General features: G+C 42.3%; 3 non-coding genes and 1 pseudogene across 3 annotated transcripts; 1 reads left to right on the forward strand and 3 right to left on the reverse strand.

The window, feature by feature from the left end:
- The first annotated feature begins 1,681 nt into the window (after positions 1-1,681).
- On the forward strand, positions 1,682-15,205 carry LOC142387627 (uncharacterized; annotated as a pseudogene).
- trnap-cgg (transfer RNA proline (anticodon CGG)) lies at positions 13,909-13,980 on the reverse strand. Its single transcript has one exon. It is a non-coding gene; the product is annotated as a tRNA-Pro (tRNA).
- Positions 14,586-14,657, reverse strand: trnap-ugg (transfer RNA proline (anticodon UGG)). The gene has a single exon. It is a non-coding gene; the product is annotated as a tRNA-Pro (tRNA).
- trnat-agu (transfer RNA threonine (anticodon AGU)) lies at positions 14,917-14,990 on the reverse strand. Its single transcript has one exon. It is a non-coding gene; the product is annotated as a tRNA-Thr (tRNA).
- Positions 15,206-20,679: the final 5,474 nt, after the last annotated feature.

Consider the following 20,679-nt stretch of genomic DNA (forward strand, 5'->3'; position numbering starts at 1 on the left):
AACTAAACTACAGTACTTTCTTGTCAGTGGTTGGATCAGTCCTGCATTTGGCAGGGATACAGGTACTTGGCCTCTGCCAAGTGTTCAGTAGTCTTATACTTGGTCCTTTTACTGACCCATCCAAAAAAGAGATTAAAAGAAAGCAATAATCTTTCCGAAGAAATAAGTCCCTGTGTCCATTAAATTTCACTGAATATAGCAGATTTCTGTACAGCAGCTAAGTCATGACGTTATGCTGGAAAACCCATCACAGTCTGGCTGAGGGGCTGGGAATAGTAGCTTATTTACATGATCATATATAACACTTCACATGTAGAAGAACAAGAATAACTCCTTGCTCTGTTAGTTCTCAACCAGCTGACATCTTGCAGTTGTCTCAGTTTACAGCACCATGTCTGCACATATTCAGTGTCCGTATCTGCAGGCTCCATCTTGGCAGGTGATATTTATGTCATTTAAACATTGAGCATATTCATCCTGGATGCTTGAGAGGAGGGCATGCAGAGAGGTGTCTCCCATTTTGTCTCTGTTTATGTGTAAACTCAACAAACAAAGAAAAACTGAAACCCACAACTCATGAAAAATTTCCTTTTAGTGACTGTGATGCATCAAAAAAACTATATGTTACATATAAAAAATGATATGCAACATTTTTATTTCAGTGCGAAACTCAAATTTACCACAAAATTATCTTAAACTTTGCCTCTCTGGGGGAATAGTTGCATTTTTTTTTTTTTACTCAACCACATCATCTAAACGATGCATTTCATATATAATGGAATTGTGAGAAAACATGTTTTGTTTATGTTGAACACTGTTGAATGGATTGTAAAAGAGTGAAAGGGTGTGACAGAATTATTGGTGTAGGAGCAGAAAAAGAACTAAACACAGCTGCTTTTATACTTGTTCAACAGATTAAGTCCCTGTTTTCTTCAACAGAGGGCAGTGTACGCCCAGAGTTAAATGTTGGGCAGCACCATAAGCTGTCCAACATGAGCTGCTCAGAGGACAGTGGGATTTGAGATCCTCATGTTTCACATGAGCGACAAGATAGGATTTTGCTAAACTTTCAACTAAAGGTTGAAACATGAAATCAAGAGCGGATCGATTTTTGTATATCTTTGCAGGCTGGATGTCACTATTTTAGCATTGTGTAAATGATACACTCCAAACTGTATCAAGAGATATAAATCACATGGCCGCAAAGACAGACGTGACATGATCATTCATTTGATAAATAATTTTGTCCTGCAGCGTCTGTAATTGTATCAGCATCATTAACAGATGATTTTTATTTTTTCTAATAGCATAAACTGAAGAATGATCTTTTTGCAGGTGTGAGCAGTGGTCCTTGTTATGGTCAAATGTTTTATTACATTCTGTATTTGTGTGTCTCTGTACAGATCCAAAACCAAGGAGTCCGCCATACTTTTGTGGTCCAATATGTTTTGTGGGGATCCACATGTTAAAGGATTTTTGAGGATTAAAGCTAGGTTTAATGGTTTGGGTTAGAATCAGGTTATCGTTGTGTGTTCTAGAATCCAGGCACTTGTGACATAATTGGATTGGACCACCTTTGGAACACTAGAATTCCATTTGGTTAAGCACATAATCAATGTTGGACTTGAACAGGACACATCTGACACGAGTAGACCACTCTTCAGACGAACCAGGCAGCAAGATGGAAGAAATATACTTAAAAGGAGAGGGGACCTCCGGAACTTGTGAGAATGAAGTTGACAGCGTGTAAGTGTCTCAGGGCCAAATCTAGATGATTTTTTTTCCCTCAGTTTTAAATTGAGAATGTCTGGTAGAGAAAGCTGATAGAATAACTTTCTTATTTTTGGCGTGTGTCTGCAGACAAATGGAAGAAATCAAAGCAAGATTTGAACATGCTTTAACATGCAGCTACAAAGAGAAGGAGATAAATGAGAAGCTGTATGAGCATGAACGGATAATTGAAGATCTGATTAATGACTTGGAGAAAGAAAATAAGGACATGGTCAACAGAATCAAAGGGTAAGATACCAAACCAACTAGATTTAACATTTTGCTTTATGTTAGGAGTCATGATGAGACTGTGAATGTATGTGCCTACAGAGAAAGAAAGTACACACTCTTTCAATTCTCAAATTTTATGTATCAGGATGTTAAAATAATAATAGTCTTTACCAGATCGTAGTTGAATACAACCTCTAGATGAACAAAAACACATGATATATTACACTGTATCATTATGTAGTTAATACAATAATTAGCACACTAGTTTGTAGAATCATCTTTAGCACCAATAACAGTAATCGAGACGTTATCAGTTTCTCTCATCACTGTAGAGGCATTTTTGCCTACTGTTCTTTGCAACATCGCCTCAGTTCATTAAGGTTTGCAGGCGTCTGTTTATTTACAGCTCCTTAAGCTCCCACAACAGCATTTCAACCAAGCTGAGGGTCAGATTTTAGGGCAAGTGGGCGTGAACACCTTTATTTGTTTCTTTTTCGGCCGTTTTGTAAATTTGCAATCCAAAAATCGAAAGTTTTGGAAATTATTGTCACAATCTCTTGAATTAACACAAGTTATGCAAAGTTATGTTTCTCAAATGTTTGAAAAAAATCCTCCACTTTACAATGTCTTCATTAAAACCTTTTCATTTTCGTCTAACTTTCACATAAAAAGATCATTTGTGTGAAAAGAAACCCCCATAGATCCATTGCCATCGACCTTTCAGTGCTTACATGGCCCAACAAAATTAAAAGCAAATCAAATGTAATGGAGCATGCAGGGCATACCAGACAAATATTAGCCCTGTAATTCGCTGATGTTATCTTATTTGCTCATAGGCCATTTGAAGTCAGCAAGCTGAATAGAAGTTTACATGTTTAAACAGTTTTTTATTGCTTTTTCTGTTCATGGTTTTTAAAGCATTCCCATTACAAAGTAAAAGGTCAACTGCACCCAAAACATTATAACATTATAATCAGGCCTTCTATCATGAATGATTATTGGACAAGGAACTATATACTTCATCCTTCTTGGAGGCCAGAATTAGTAGAACTTGGGCTGTTTGCTGAATGGAAACCAAAAACTGAGTGAAGCCCCACTTCTGCAGACCTGGCAAATTACCAGCTCAGACAATCAATTTTACGACCGGTGGATTTAAAGCCAGGTGAACACTCTCCTACCCCAGCTGTTACTGAACTGCATCTTTGCGAACTTACTGGAGTTGCTATACTGAATTACTTTTATTTCCAGCCAGTAGCACCAAGGTCCGATGTTTCCTGAATAATTGCGGTCTCAGTGGATTGAATGATAGAGAGTTAAAGGTTACCAGCAACACCAACCTCTTTCTTTACCTAGCAGTTTACAAGCTTTTATTGGACATAGCTGAGACTAATGGACAATCTGATGCACTACATAAGTTACTGGACTGAGTCTCTCACTCCCCAGTAACATGCTCACGCTACACTGATGTATATCAACTGAATCCTCTGCAGTTTAACAATGTTGATAACTTAGTCCAAAGCTGGGAGGCAACCTAAAGATCTAATATCTGCAGCTTGAATTTGTGATTTCACATCTAAGTGGCTTGCTTCAGTTAAAAGTAGCTCCGTTTGATCAGTTAGTGCTAATCAGGGTGTTCAGTGTTGAGTGGACTACTCAAGCACTATTTCCTCATGATTGTGAGAGCTAATTTTAGGTAATTGGCAATTGTTTTAGTCTTCCATATTTGGCTGAGTGGTTACTAACATTTGTTTGTGATGTAATAAATTCAGATTTGTTTCTGCTTTATTCAGACTTTTAACATTCAACATACGAACTGAGGCCTGTAGAGTCTGAGATCATCAAATGTTCTATTTACCTAATTCTAAGACCTGGCTAACTTCTCTGTAGGTCTGTTGGGTGATAAGTAACACCCATTTTCACATGACTGTCTGTGTGGAGTCCAGAATTGACCTTCTTTACAGTCTTGTTAATCTAAATGGTTTATTTACATTAACGCATCTGTACACCTCTCTAAAAATGACATTTAATTCCTGCAAGTATCTTTTCTAAAAAAAAATATATATATTATAGCTTTTGGATTCTTGATGATTGGTTTTGTTTTCAGCTTACGGCAAGAAATTGCTAAAGAAAAACAACTGTTTGAGGAGCAGGCAGAACGAGCCCTGCAGCATGAACTTATGGAACAACAACAACAAAGATATAATTTAATCCGGATAAGAAAAGTGGTAAGTGATGAGTCTAACGTGTAGCAGGGAGCCAGTAATTAGTTTCTATCTAAAGTAGATCCTGATTTTTTACTTTGATTTCATTTTGAAAGGAAAAAGAGAAACAGAGGCTGGAAGAAGAAAAAGAACACCTCACTGCTGAGGTACAGTATGAACTTTAAGCTTTGAAATAACAAAAAAAGGGAAATATATACATGCCAAAGCAGCTGTCTGAAATGCAGACAAGACATAGAAAATAATCCCAAATAAAATAATTTAAGTTAAGTTCATTTAATAGAGTCCTCTTCTTAAACCCACTCTCACTCCGAGGCGCTTCTCTTTCAGCTGGAAAAACTCACAAAATATTCTCAGGAAGAAAAGCAGCAAATAACAACAGCTGAGCAGGAAATAAAGGTAACCTTTTTCTTCATCTAAAGTGATGCGAGGGACAAACTGTCCCAATATCATATTCAGATAGATGAATAACTTTTCATGTGTTTTATAGTGCCAGATGAAGGAGATTCCGAAGATCTTCTATGAAAAAGACAATGAAATAAAGATGGTAGGAATATCCATATCTAAAGTTTCAGAGATAATGTCTCTGAATCGTCTCTTAGCTTCACTTCCAACATCATAGGTTTTGCTGAATTGATGAAAATGTTAATCTTAATGTATTTCTGTCTGGCAGCTAACAAGTACTGAGACTCAAAAAATGAACATGATAGAGGAGAAGTATAAAGTAATTGAGGTATGTACAATGTTCAGTATATTGTGTATCTGTGTGTTTGAATGCTCCTGCTGGTGTTCTGATATTTATTTATCTTTTTTCTGCAGGATCTCAAAAAAGAAAACAGAGAACTGCGGAAACAGATGAGTGACATGGATTCAGAGATGGAGGAGATGGATTTTATGCAGCCAGAGACACAAGATTCAACAGTAAATATCCAACCATAAATACTTTATGGGCAACATTATGCAACACATAGAAAATTAATTCACTTCACTGAATCAAGTTCAGTACTTAAGGGAATATACCCGTTTGCTTTTTTGTTGAGACGACTTCACTGAAATTGCATCACTTATTTTTGTGATATACATCTTTAAAGCATATTCACTTGTCATGTCTCTGTATCATGGGTGGGACCATTTCTTATTTTAAAGAATGAATTCAATTTAACAGGTGCTTAAAGGCAGATGTTCTTACTTTTAGATAGAATCAGGATAACTGTCCAACGTTTTTAATGCCTTGTGCTAACATATAAAAGAAATTTTGATGGCCATCTGTAGCTTTGTATTCAGCACACAAGTAAGACAGTGGTGTTGATCCCTTCATCTCACTCAAAGCAAGGAAGTAAATTAGCATTTTTTTCTAAACTGGCAAGCTATCCTGCTTTGCCACGAGGAAGATCAAATCCTAAACTGCGTGCTGAAACTTTCTTTTGTCTTTGTAGGAGCCAGAAGCCCCAAGGACTGAGAGCTGGTGCGTGTCTTTCATACAACAACATAACAAAACAACAAGTTCTCACACTCATTTTTTCAATTTGACTTTCTTTGTTTTCAGCCTGTCAAAATTTGGAGAGAAGATCCTTTGTGTCATCCTGGTTGCAATTATGGTTTTATGTCTAGATTTCTACAGCGTTCATGTTACCAATTTTATTGATAGTATTTGGATCACTGTTTTCGAACAGATCGAGGCCTACGGAGAGAGAAGTTACCTTGTACCCCCTGTTTATCAACTTAGAACTAAACTTAGGATACTGAACCTTACAATATGAGACAAAGTAAAAATAATCCGATGAGAGGGACTAAAGGGACTAAAATAAGAAGCAAACCCCCCTCCAAAAATATATATAAAACAAGAATTGAACTAAAATAACATACATACAAAAAGAAACATACAAAAAGGAAACATAAGAATATAAAGAATATATAAGCAGGCAATAACTTCCAACAGAAATAAAATATGAAAATATTAAATGCAATTAAAATGTTTCAGCTGTCAGTGGATAAAGCACATTTAATTGACAGTACAAGGCTGTTCCACAGCTTTGTAGCTGCCACTGCAAAGGTGCAATCTTCCTTAAACTAAAAACTAATTTATAAAAACTAACACTTAAAAACTAAACTCAACAGAGGATCAGCTTAAAGGGGTTCCTCAGTGGATCCAAGAGGTCTGGAGTTAGAGTAAGGGTAGAAGGGTTCAGAAATACAGTCAGGTGTCAACCAACATAAAGCCATACAAACTAGTTTTAGAATCAATTCTGTATTTAAGTGGGAGCAAGGAGGGGGTCAAGGTGACTTTGTCTTTTTCTGATACAAGTTAGGAATCTGTATTTTTGTATTCTTGTTTATATTTTTGAAATTGAGTATGTATTGTTGCATGTACATATTTTTGTATTCTTTTTTGTATATTCCTTTGTATTATCCAACAAATTTTTTTTTATTCTTGTAAATATGTACTGTTATATTCTTGTTTGTATGTATTTTTGTATTGTCATGTTATTGTATGTATTTTGTATATATGTATTTTTGTATTCTTGTATGTATCCCCTTTCTATCTTCTCAAACCCCAGCTGGTGGAGGCGGATGGCAGTCTGGTTCTGCCAGAGGTTTCTTCCTGTTAAAAGGGAGTCGTTTCTCTCCACAGTCGCCTCAGGCACGCTCAGGCCGGGAGATTGGACCGAAAAACAAAAAGTTTTCAGTGCAATCTGTTGGTTTCCTTAGCTAGGAAATTGCTTTTGAATTGGCTCTATATGAATGAATTGGATTATTTTATGAATAATTATGATTACAATGAATTGAATTCCAATTGGCTTGAATTGGACTTACTATCTAAGTGCCTTGAGATGACATTTGTTGTATTTGGCGCTATATAAATAAAAATTAATTGAATTGAATTGATTCAAAGCAACCACCTGAGTCTCATTTCTCTTCAGTTCTGACGTCACTGCTGAGCTGCACAGCTGATCCAGGTTAGCTGGGATCAAGGTTTTATCACCATTCAGATGTTTGAACTCTTTATCAGTGACTTCAGCAGGAACCTGTGATATGAAAGAGATGGAATAATGAATAAGTGAATCCAGCTTTTTGCTCCTCATGTCAGCGCTCACAGCTGGTCTGACTGTGAGTCCCAGCAGCTCTCAGCTGTCTGAAGGAGACTCTGTGTCTCTGAGCTGTGAGGAGGACCACAGCTCTGCTGGATGGACTCTGAGGAGGAACACAAGCAGAGGAACCAAGACTCAGTGTGGATCAGGACGGGGCAAAGCAGCCGGTTCCTCCTGTAGCATCAGCTCCACATAGCCATCAGACAGTGGAGTTTACTGGTGTGAGCCCAGAGAGGGAGCAGCCAGTAACAGCATCAGCCTCCCTGTCTCTGGTGAGATCAGACTGTGGAGTTTACTGGTGTGAGCCCAGAGAGGGAGCAGCCAGTAACAGCATCAGCCTCCCTGTCTCTGGTGAGATCAGACTGTGGAGTTTACTGGTGTGAGCCCAGAGAGGGAGCAGCCAGTAACAGCATCAGCCTCCCTGTCTCTGGTGAGATCAGACTGTGGAGTTTACTGGTGTGAGCCCAGAGAGGGAGCAGCCAGTAACAGCATCAGCCTCCCTGTCTCTGGTGAGATCAGACTGTGGAGTTTACTGGTGTGAGTCCAGAGAGGGAGCAGCCAGTAACAGCACCAGCCTCCCTGTCTCTGGTGAGATCAGACTGTGGAGTTTACTGGTGTGAGCCCAGAGAGGGAGCAGCCAGTAACAGCATCAGCCTCCCTGTCTCTGGTGAGATCAGACTGTGGAGTTTCCTGGTGTGAGCCCAGAGAGGGAGCAGCCAGTAACAGCATCAGCCTCCCCGTCTCTGGTGAGATCAGACTGTGGAGTTTACTGGTGTGAGCCCAGAGAGGGAGCAGCCAGTAACAGCATCAGCCTCCCCGTCTCTGGTGAGATCAGACTGTGGAGTTTACTGGTGTGAGCCCAGAGAGGGAGCAGCCAGTAACAGCATCAGCCTCTCTGTCTCTGGTGAGATCAGACTGTAGAATTTACTGGTGTGAGTCAGAGAGGGAGCAGCCAGTAACAGCATCAGCCTCCCTGTCTCTGGTGAGATCAGACTGTGGAGTTTACTGGTGTGAGTCCAGAGAGGGAGCAGCCAGTAACAGCATCAGCCTCCCCGTCTCTGGTGAGATCAGACTGTGGAGTTTACTGGTGTGAGCCCAGAGAGGGAGCAGCCAGTAACAGCACCAGCCTCCCTGTCTCTGGTGAGATCAGACTGTAGAGTTTACTGGTGTGAGCCCAGAGAGGGAGCAGCCAGTAACAGCACCAGCCTCCCTGTCTCTGGTGAGATCAGACTGTGGAGTTTACTGGTGTGAGCCCAGAGAGGGAGCAGCCAGTAACAGCATCAGCCTCCCTGTCTCTGGTGAGATCAGACTGTAGAGTTTACTGGTGTGAGCCCAGAGAGGGAGCAGCCAGTAACAGCATCAGCCTCCCTGTCTCTGGTGAGATCAGACTGTGGAGTTTACTGGTGTGAGCCCAGAGAGGGAGCAGCCAGTAACAGCACCAGCCTCCCTGTCTCTGCTGAGATCAGACTGTGGAGTTTACTGGTGTGAGCCCAGAGAGGGAGCAGCCAGTAACAGCACCAGCCTCCCTGTCTCTGGTGAGATCAGACTGTGGAGTTTACTGGTGTGAGCCCAGAGAGGGAGCAGCCAGTAACAGCATCAGCCTCCCTGTCTCTGGTGAGATCAGACTGTGGAGTTTACTGGTGTGAGCCCAGAGAGGGAGCAGCCAGTAACAGCATCAGCCTCCCTGTCTCTGGTGAGATCAGACTGTAGAGTTTACTGGTGTGAGTCCAGAGAGGGAGCAGCCAGTAACAGCATCAGCCTCCCTGTCTCTGGTGAGATCAGACTGTGGAGTTTACTGGTGTGAGCCCAGAGAGGGAGCAGCCAGTAACAGCATCAGCCTCCCTGTCTCTGGTGAGATCAGACTGTGGAGTCAGTGCTGATGAAGCTGTGTGGAAATGGATGAAATGCTGCAGTTTGTCTCTGTGCTGAGGTGGATCAGTGATCCTGCAGAGTCCTGTCCTCCCTGTGATGGAGGGAGGTGACGTCACTCTGAGCTGTCAAACAAAGACCCACCAGCTGCTTTCTATAAAGATGGCTCCCTCATCAGGGCAGAGCCTACAGGTCACATGACCCTGCAGCCTGTTACCAGCTCTGATGAAGGCCTCTGCAGGTGCAGCATCAGCAGTCATGGAGAGTCTCCACCCAGCTGGATCTCTGCCACAGGTGAGGGTTACTCAGGTGACTCTCTCTGATTCCTGAGCTGAGTTTAAAGAGTTTAAACATTCATAATGTGACGTGATAAATATTTTTATTTCAGATAAAGCCACCATCTCACCCCTCCTACATCCATCTCTCCTGGTTCCTCTCCTCTTCTCTCCCTGGTGTTGCCTCATGTTTCTGCCTGTGTTGTGGTTCTTCTGCTGTTTCTGCTGGTTCTGGTGTTCTGCTGTTTCTGCTGGTTCTGCTGTTTCTACTGGTTCTACTAGTTCTGCTGATTCTGCTGTTTCTGTTGTTTCTACTGTGGAGGCTTTAGCAGCCATCAGTGAGGTGGAACTGTACTGAAAATACACTGAAGTTAAAGTTACATTTTTAACTCATTTAAAGGGAAAATGCGTCTATTTGAATAATGCTCCTTTTTAATATGGGTCTAAGTTTCTGAGAAAGTCTTTTTTACTGTAAAATGTTGACTGTCACACCTGAACTTCATATTTATTCATGAAAATGAGAATATTTATATGCCCAGGTTGTTTTAATTCTGAAAACTAACATTTGTTACAGTAGTTCAATCATCTGTCCTCATAATTACTTTCATAAAATCCAACAAAGACCAGACTTTATCATGTTCATATTTAAATTGCAACCTGCAGGTTTACAATGTGAGTGACTTAAAGTGTGGAAACAAGTCCACAGAAGCTTTTCTTTTAATTATATGTCAGTATATGTCGACTATTTGCAAGTATTCCCCACAGGCAGTGTCCTTGCTGCAGGGACGACCAGGTAAGACATCTGATTCTCACATATAGATGGAACATTTGCTGTTGCATTATGCCCAGTATTAATCAGACATGTTTGTTCATGTTCCAGACAGGATAGTGAATGCTTTTGTGCACAGTCCACTGTGTGGTTGTACAGCTCACGACTTAACTGAATATATTCCAACACCTGGCTCGCCTTCTTGCTTCCAAATGTAGAACAAAATAGATGTTTGATCTGTAAAATCTAATCTAATGGACAGAATCCATGAGAGTTGTTGGATTTATTCATTTATTCAAACCCTCCCCGGGCTCTGGGGAGGATTCATTCCTCCAGACTTGTTGCCACTGATTTTCAGTCCACTTCTTGTGTCATTTGGCATAGCGCAGCCTTTTCCCCTCCTTATGAATGGCTTGACAGCCACCCTTCCATGGAGACCTGGTACCTGCTTCAGGTCAACCTCCTGAACAACCCAACACGAAAGGCCTTTTTCTTCAGCTTAAATTTTTTCCTGACATGCTAATATTCACGAGCAGGTCCTATGCTACTGTCCTGATAGGCAATGATGACCTTCTGGCCACACCTCTGCAATTGAGGCTGAGAGGCTCCTTTCAGTTTCCATGACCCAACCTCAATGGTAATGTATAGATTTAATAAAAATACTCAGCTTTGTGTTTAAGATGTCATTAACAGGGTCCTCTACTAGATGTTTGCCCCCACCACCTGATCCAACTTACTTCCAGGTAGTGACAACATTGAGCCTATACATTTTGTTCCCAAGCCACTAAAAGTAGCTGCCACATATTTTGATTTGTATAGCACAAGCTTCATTACAAGCATTCAGAGTACAAGACCTTTGCAACCACAGACGATATTATGAGGCCATCCTCAGTCATGGACTTGCAGAAACTACTGTCAAGGTTTCACATGGCCCCAGCATCTGATGGGTCTGCCCTTACCCAGAGCTGTAGGGTGAGGACTGCTACAGAGTGGAAAGGTTTCCCCCTCAGCACAATATGCAGCAGTGGAATCTTCTGATAGAGCTCAAGGCCACACCTTTACCCACTGCTGTCAGAGAGCTGCAGTTGGCTTTTCAGCCATTTTTAGTTGGGAATGCATTCCAAGCTGAAGCCGTCAAGACCTTCACAAGCTCACCTTTGAGCAGATACTGTCCTTAAGTTAATGCCAACACCTTATTTATAGGATTAAGTCATGTCAACCTGTCAGACCCTCAACTATCCCCTCCAACCCACAACTGGATGACCCTGAGACAGCTAGGAGCCATTTGATGGTGCAACAAGGTATTCAAGTTAAAGCCATTTATTCAAGCAGTAGCAGCAGCGATGCCTCTAGAATATGCAGATCTGCAAGACAAAGAAAGTCAGTCAACTACCAGCAGCTACAGAGAGCACACATGCAGAGTAAAGTGAGCCTCACCAGAAAGATCCTCAGAAGCCGCTCTGAACTTGAACCTTGTGCTGAGATGTTTTGCCGTGGTCTGGCTCAGATTCTGTTGGGGTGTAGCGGAACTGGCTGAACAGCACACGCTTCTTGTTGTAGCGGGACCGAGATTTGTAAGCGTAGACTTGATCCTCGTCGGCCACAGGAGTGAAGACTGGCTCGTCCTCGCCGCTGGTGTCAGATGAAAGGCTCCAGCTCCCATCTTCAAACTGGTAATTGCTGCCAGGAGCTCCAGACTGACCTCCCTGAGCACCATGCTGCTGTGCTGCAGAACCACTGGTTCCAGTTTGTTTCTGATATGTTGGCTTAGATAGAGCTTGTCCATAAACTGAATACATGGGTGAGGAAACAGAATTAAGATCAGCCTTCCATTTACACCCCGAGTCAATTTGAACTGCTTTTAGTTGCTGAGCTTTGATTGGGATCAGCTTACCGCTTTGTGCAGGAATGCAGGCGATGCTTCCAATCAGCACACAAGAAATCCACAAAACCCTGCAGAAACAGGGACATCTCATATGAAGTTCTGAGTACATTTAGAGACCAGTGGGGTCCGACCACCACCTCCCCTTAACATGCCCAGTCCTGTTGAGCTTAACTGCATATTCATAGTGTAATGCTGCGACCAAATGAGGTTCTGCTTGCCTCAGACATTTAAGGCAGCAGAGGTTCAGTGCCACCACTTAGAAGCACTGGGATAGACTAGAAGTTACTCACCTCATTCTGGTGCAATATAATTAAAGCTTGCCTGGGACCTGCTCCTGCCAAACTGCACTAACACAAAGTTCAGAGCCCTGTGACACTAACCTGAAGCTGCAGGAGCTGCTTTCATATGATCCTCAGTGCAGAGGGAACTGATTGCTCAGCGGTAACAGCTGCTGCTGAAAGGTGCAAGGCTGCAGTTAACTGGCAACAATGGACTAACATAGTTGTCCACGAGTTGACACGTAGTCTTAGGCCACATTTACACATAGCCGGGTATTTAGAGAAACGGTTGCAAGCCAATCAAAATCCTCAGAGGACTTTCCTCATGTGAAGGAGGAGATAACGCGAGCAAATATCACAACAAAACTGAAGGCAATAAGAGGGAAATATAGACAGTCAGTGGATACTGGATGCAGGAGCGGCCACGGAAGAGTGGTGCTCCTCTATTTTGAAATGTGCGAGCAGGTTTGGGGTGGCAAATGCAATAAGGCCAGAATTGTTTCCACAAATGTAAAAATTTGTAGAACTTTAACATCATCCATGATAATCCTGATCAGTAGCCAAACAAACTGTAAACATAAGGCGCTCGCATGACGTTAAGCATTTTCTGGCACATAATGTGACGTTTAAGAACCTAAAACGCCGTTTCTCCCAGTTGACACGGCAACACATAACCAGCGTTATCAGAAATCTCCACTTTGGCCGGAGGTTTTAGAAATAATCGTTTTCTGGGATAAAAACAGGGTTTTGGTGTAAATGAGAGGCCAAACCGCAGGAAAATATCTGCGTCTTCCTATCGTGTAAACGGGGCCTCAGGCCTTAGGTCATGCGTAGATTTCAAAGCAAACCAGAGATACAAGGCCAAAATACCAGGAAAGGGCTCGTCCGGGATTTGAACCCTGGACCTCTCGCACCTAAAGCAAGAATCATACCCCTAGCCCAACGAGCTAGGGTTTGCAACTTTAGACGTCATACAAGAGCCACAGATAGCAAAACGATACCCTCGGAAGGTACGTTCGATCATCGAATAGAAACATCCTACAACTTTCAGTTCAGCTCACTCAATGTCAGTGTTTCTTCCATCTTTTTTTTATTTCAAATTTCTCTTTTTCTAACGTGGAGATTAGTTGCCAAAACTATGTGTAAATGAATCTGTAACACTACAAATCCCTGCTGTGAGTGTAAACTTGTGGAGGGTCAACGTAAACTCCAAGTAAAAGCCGGGATAACGGTTTGTCTAGCTAAAAAGTGCATTGTAAAAGAAAGAAGAGTTGTTCACTTAACTGTCAGTGGCTTTAATGTTGGGGATGTTCAGTCTATGTCCTCAATAACTTCACTCATGTTGAGTGAAGGGAGAGCCAACTGCTACAGCTCCAAACAATATAGTAAGACAGGACATTTTTGCAATTGTTATCAGCACTCTTAATTAACAATTTGGGGCAGCAAAGAGAGACGCATTTGAGATCAAGGAAAGTACCCAAAGTTAACCATCAGGCTTTCCGTATAGGTTTCTTAAAGTAGGAGGGCTCGTCTGGGATTCGAACCCGGGACCTCTCGCACCCGAAGCAAGAATCATACCCCTAGACCAACGAGCCAAAAGGTGGTCTTTTTGCGTTTCGTGAGAGCGTGCGAACAGCTGACGTAGCCATGGAATCCTGGGAATTTGTGATTGCTTTCTTTCTTCTTTGACTTTTCCAGAGCAATGAGCCTATATTGTTTGGAGTTGGCTCTCCCTTCACTCAACATGAGTGAAGTTATTAGGCACATACACTGAACAGCCCACAAAAACTCCTGAGACCAATGAGTCAATACTCACCGCCAGGTTCCACCAATTCACATCACATTTTATCAAGAAGCCCAACTTTAAGACAGAACAGGTCTATATCTCCATTTCTCTACCATTGACTTGAAAGTGTTTCAATCTGGATTTATAGAACAAATACCAAAACTGCTTTAGATAATACTGCAGAGGGTGTGCTTACATGATACAGGTATTTATGCGTGGATCTGTCTTTCAAATTCCAGATAAGAAATTCATTTAAGAAGGACTTGAAGCAACTTCAGAATGAGTGGCGGAGGGTTGAGCTGTATTTCCCTATTTATGGCTTTGATTCCAAATGCATTCAATGTTATAGTCATTGACTCAATCATTCTCTGATTTCACAGCAAAGCAGAGACACAAGGCCAGTAGACCAGGGAAGGGCTCGTCCAGGATTTGAACCCGGGACCTCTCGCACCCAAAGCGAGAATCAAACCCCTAGACCAACGAGCCAAAAAGTAGCAAAGTGGTTTTTGTGATTTATTTCCCAAATTCACGTGATCTCTGCATAAAACAGAGCTTGATGTCATTCAAATAATCTGTAAATGTGAAAACATTGGATTTAGTCCCAGTTCAATCTTCTGTTCCTCAAGAATAGTTTAAGCCATGAGATGAAGTGCCTCCAAGTACAGACTGTTTTGGAAGTCCAGCACTCCTGAAGCACTGCTGTAAACAGTTATGGCACCATGTTGATGTAAATAATAACATCTTAAGGCACTGCTGGGATTTGAACCCAGGATCTCCTGTTTACTAGACAGGTCCTTTGACCAACTAAGCCACAGCACCACATGGTTTGGACAACTGATGAAAGAATAAAGAGCAGGAACTGGATCCACCTCAGGAAGTGGTTTTTGTGATTCTGTACCTCAAGAAAAGTTAAAGCCATGAGTAGAAGGGCCTCCAATTGATTCAAAACTTCATCGTATCTTGCAGATATTGTTGGGTTTTCAACTCAGATCCTGGTGTTCATGAGGAGGGCACTTTCACCAGTCACAGCCTGATCTCATGAAGCGGTGTACTTATTACACGCCAAGTCATTTACCCTGTTTTTACAAGGCTTTTATATGCTTTTACTTATTATTTTACACTTCGTATTTTGAGGAAATGACGTCCTGCCCTCAGCTTTTACTCTAACTCTGACTATTTCACGGTTTGTACGTTCATTTTGATGTTATGTAGTGTGACAGGAGGAGAACCTCCACCGTACTGTACCCTAACCATCGGCGTCGCGAGACCCTTTTCACGGGGGCACGTGCCCCCCTGTAGATCTGAGGTGCCCCGGTATCAGTGACGTGCACAGGAGAAAAAAATAATATAGGCAAATATGATTTCATATTTCAACATGATTTTCTGTATAATTCGTCATTTTGATTGAAGTTTCCAAAAATAAAGTCTTCAGAGTCAATCATTCAGATTCACCAGACACCTGGAGATTTAGGCAAAAGGGAGGGGCGCGGGCGTTGCGGAGGGCAAGCAGCACGCTTCACTAGAAAAAAACAAAAAACAAGCGTGCACCCGACCGGGCGGCAGAGACACTGTGGGAGTAGAGCGACTGCCCTGACTGCCTGGAAAGGTGAGCTTGAAATGTGTACACAGTGCCTAGGCTACAAGACATGATCACAATCAACTTCTCTCGAATCTAATGTCGAGTTTAGGACGTTTAGTGACCACAAATAATCTGACAGCCAGCTACTGTTTAGGTAGCAAAAAAAACACCGACAGCCAGCTTGCAGTAAACGTTTTACATGGCTCAGGTTGTTTTGTGGTAGGCTACCAAACTAAGTTACAGGCAGCTGATGACATTTCGTTTTATTAAGCAAGATGAAGGATGGAAATAAAGCACAAAACCTCTCAACTTAAGGAGACAGCTAATTTAGCTGCCTCCTTAAGTTGAGAGGTCCTTCTCAAAGCTCAAGATTGTGAAAACCAGGCTTAGAAACCAATGTGGGCAAGAACGGCTGTACGACCTCCTCCAAAGAAATAACTGCAAAAAAATTTTTGCATCCATCATATTTCTGTGCCCCTGTTGTGCCCCTGTATAGTATTGGGTCAGCTGACGCCCCTGACCCTAACCAATTGACTTGTTATGTTAACGGAGTAAAATTACACTCCGAAAGCATAAAATAGGCATAAATGACACTTTAAAAGCTGTGGGCTATTTATATGCACTTTTATTAAGTGGACCAGTGAGATGCATTTAGTAGAACCCTGATAATAAGCTGTTTTATATGCGGAGTCATAGTTAGCTCTGAAGGACCACAGGCACTGTTGGGATTTGAACCCAGGATCTCCTGTTTACTCACCAGGCACTTTGACCAACTAAGCCACAGCGCCACATGGTTCATAACACTGATGAAGGAATAAAGAGCAGGAACTGGATCCACCTCAGGAAGTGGTTTTTGTGATTTATTTCCGAAATTCATGTGATCTCTGCATAAAACAGGGCATGATGTTATTCAAATTATCTCTATATGTGAAAACATCGGATTAAGTCTCAGTTTAATCTTCTGTACCTCAAGAATAACTAAAGCCATGAGATGAAGTGCCTACAAGTACAGACTGTTTTAGAAGTCCAGCACTCCTGAAGCACTGCTGTAAACAGTTATGGCACCATGTTGACGTAAATAATAACATCTTAAGGCGACAGCAGCGCGAGGTCCCGCTGTTGAGAAAACACTTCTTTTCTGTCCATGAGCGAAGTGGTGAACCCATCCACGCAGTGAACATGTGGAAGCCTGCCGGGGGACCGAGGCTCGCCTTCAGCTCAGCGGGACCTCGCGCTGCTGTCGCCGCGGTCACCTGTCGGCTGGTGGCCGGGATGCTCTGCTCACTGGCGGACACCAGAAGGAGCTGCCGGCTGCAGGGAGCGCGGATGTTTTCTCAACTTATTTCAGGCGGCTGGCCCGGGAGAGGAGAGCGGTGAGCAGCTCACACAGGCTGACCTGTTCGTGGCTGTGAAAACCACCGGGAGGTATCACCGGCAGAGACTGGAGCTGCTGCTGGACACCTGGGTCTCCAGAAACGCACCACAGGTGAGTCAGGCTGGAGACTGCAGAAGCTCTGCACTGATAACAAATGAACCCTTAATTCACAGCTTATTTGCATAAAAGTGACAGAGCCCTTTAAACGGCTCAATTTGGGAGAGACTGAAAATGGCAAGAATAGAGCTGGTGAAATCTCTTTATGTGAGAGTGATTTTGTGCAAAGAACTTCATGAACATGTTTTGTATAGCCCATAGACCAATTCTAACTTGTTTAAAGAGGTAAAATATGTCTCCTTTAACAAAGCAAACTTTGAATATTTGGCACTGAAAATGCTCCTATCTGTGTATTTAAACAGCGTGTTTCAATGTGATAAAGATGATTCCCATGAGAAGAGAACTGCTTCTCTACATGACTGAGAACAGGCTAATGTGTGTAACATCTGAAATAAAACTGTAGAAAAAGGAGACACCTGATAGAGGACATTTAGAGGCATTCCTTTTTAAATGTTTGGTGAGCTGATCTGTCAGTGTTAAAGAAGCAGAAATGAGAAACTCCTCTGAAGCTGATCAGAAATTGAGGTTTTACGGAGCACCAAAGAAAAATGTTTCATCGATATCAAACGTCAAACTTGATCAGTCAGTCATATTTTGTCAAAATGTTTCATCACTGATCAGCCTTTAACATTTAAAAGATGCTTTATTTCGTTCTTCGACAGCAAATTAGCTCGCTGATGACGTCAGGATCAAAAAGCCCAAAACCTGCTTGAATAAGAGCAGCTGTCGCCGGGAGCGGGGGCGCGCGCCTGTAATCCAAGCTACCGGGAGGCTGAGGCTGGTGGATCGCTTGAACTCAGGAGTTCTGAGCTGCAGAGGACTATGTCCATCGGGTGTCCGCACTAAGTTGGGTATGGATATGGTGCGCCTGGGGTAGCCCGGGAACACCAGGTTGTCTAAGGAGGGGGGCAACGGCCCAGGTGGGAAACGGAGCAGGGCAAAGCCCCCTTGCCGCTCAGTAGTGGGATCGTGCATGTGAGTAGATGCTGTAGTGCAGCCTGAGTAATACAGCGGGACTCAGTCTTTTTACACTCTTTCTGCTCTTCCACACACACACACACTGCACGCGCGCTACAACGACACGCTTTGACACCTTTTAGCAGCTTCCTCGCTGCTTCTCTGGCTTCTCTTTCCCTTACAAAGCACAGCTGTTTCATGCTCCTGCAGTATGGGATCAAATAAGGGTCAGAAAGATTTTGCACTTGTACAATGATGTGTGCCTCCCCTGGAGGCATGGGTTCAAATCCCACTTCTGACATTGCAGACTTCTCCTGGAGAACTATTTTCACTGGCAAGGCAACCCAAGTTTACTCCTTGCTTAGCAATACCATGCCGTATTGCTATTTTGGCACTGCATCATCTAGTTTAAAGATTATTACGGCCGCTTTACCTCCAAAGAGTTCTCGCTTCCAAATGCTATGCCGACTATTTGTTTGCCTCAGGAGCCCTGTAAAACAACAGCCAAGGGACTTGTTGCATGAGAATCTTCTGACCACAGCTCAACTAGCTGTGTTGTCACAACCTTCTACAGTGCTTTGGGCAGGACAGAATCATTAGCAAAAGGCACATTATTGATTATAAGGTTTTGGTTTGCACTCAACACCACAGTAAATGGGAAAGGGCTTTTGACCGAAGCAACCTGGCCTCATGTTAGGCTAATTGAAGGGGGCTATTGATATTTAGGCCGAAGATGGGTGAGAGTATCAAAACAATCATCACTTGGTGGCAGGCAGCTGATAAAAGACAGAGCTCTCCCCGTCAGGGAATCGATCCCCGATCTTCCGCGTGTCAGGCAGAGTTACTGTCCATTATACTAACGAGGAACTTCTGTGTGGCAGATACAGTCATCACATGAAAAGATAACTATCGCCAAGGAGTGAAATAAGATTTTCGTGTCCCGTTTCAAGGTCTTGCTTGTTAGTATAAATTCAGATAAAGGAGAATTCCGCGTTGTGAACTGTATTTAATTCTGTTTTCTCTCCACAGCTTGAGAAACATGAAATAATAATTAAACAATTCAACACAACTTGAACTCAAACTTGTCATTATTGTACGGTTCATGCAAAGTGTTAGAAATGTGTTTTTTACATTTATATTTATAGTGGGGTGCCATGACCTAAACGTGTGGAAAGTTATAAATCATCTCTGTATATTTAGCCTTCTTACACTTGCTCTGACTTAAACTGCTACTGTGTCAATGCTAAATTATGAAAAGAAGTTCTAACTCAAAGGTCACAACAATAAGGATCAAAGGAAATATGGGTCCCTGTATAGGTCCCTCACTGTGTCAGGAGAAACTGAGTCCTTTCAGGCACTACAACCTGCAGGGAATCAAGGAGGAAAGACTTGAGCCTGAAAAGTTGTCCACAATACAAAATGTATAAAATATGAAGTATACTATTAATTTAACAGATGGCTCTGTCAGAAGTCAGCCATGGTACCTGAGAAGTCTAAGCAATGAACCTGTATTTAATTTGGCCAAAGGTCATTTCTATCCGTGCCCTTGTTTTAGCATGTGCATGTGTATGTGCATGTGCATGTGCATGTGCATGTGCATGCCCTTGTTCCTGGATCAGGATATGGCGTGAGGAGGTACGGCCAGCATGCATAGCCTCTGTCCCCAAGCAGGACACCATTGAACTCTCCTGCAGAATAAGAGAAATGTTGGATGGATATACATGTGTTAAGACTTGGCAATTTGATGCAATATGTGCCTTATAAGGCTATCTATAATAAAGTATGACGAGCACTTTAAATTCCTTAAGATGACCTCTCCACCTGACCTCTCATTACATCACCAAAATTCTGCCTATGCTACACCTTACTTCAAAAGTACACTCCTTCGGGTCAGTAAAATTCTTGCGCCTTGTGCAAACCTCTGTGCCAGTGAGGATGCTCGGAAGATCCTAGAATCATGAACTGCTCCCGGCCATTTAGCCTCAATGTTGGAAATGAAATGACCTCCATCACAGATCATCTGTTTGCACGGAGGATAGGAGTCAATGATGAGGTTCCACAGGGCATAAATGTAACATTGCTCAGCATTACTCAAAGGGGTTGATGTGGTGTTTTTCAAAAAGAGAATTCCAGTTCAGAGTCTATGGACAATTATCCCCAAGTGTACCTGTACATTTAGGATATGGAAAAATGTTCGGTTTAGATAGTCAGCCTCCACGGGTCCAGCAGGGGCCTGGACAATGTGACAATGTTTAAATCCAGCGTGAAAACAGTTCTATTTAGATGTGCATATGACACCTGAAAGTATTTTATCTGCACTCTTCACTTTTAAATTAATTAATTAATGATTTTTTTTGTTTTTTGGAATGATTTTATTGCCTTCCTGTGATTTTATGTAGCTGTAAAGCACATAGAATTGCCTTGTGTACAAATTGTGCTCTACAAATTGCCTTGGATGCGTACATGGGTACAGTGTAGTG

Source organism: Odontesthes bonariensis, chromosome 2 (assembly GCF_027942865.1).
Source record: "Odontesthes bonariensis isolate fOdoBon6 chromosome 2, fOdoBon6.hap1, whole genome shotgun sequence".
NCBI classification, from domain to species: Eukaryota; Metazoa; Chordata; class Actinopteri; order Atheriniformes; family Atherinopsidae; genus Odontesthes; species Odontesthes bonariensis.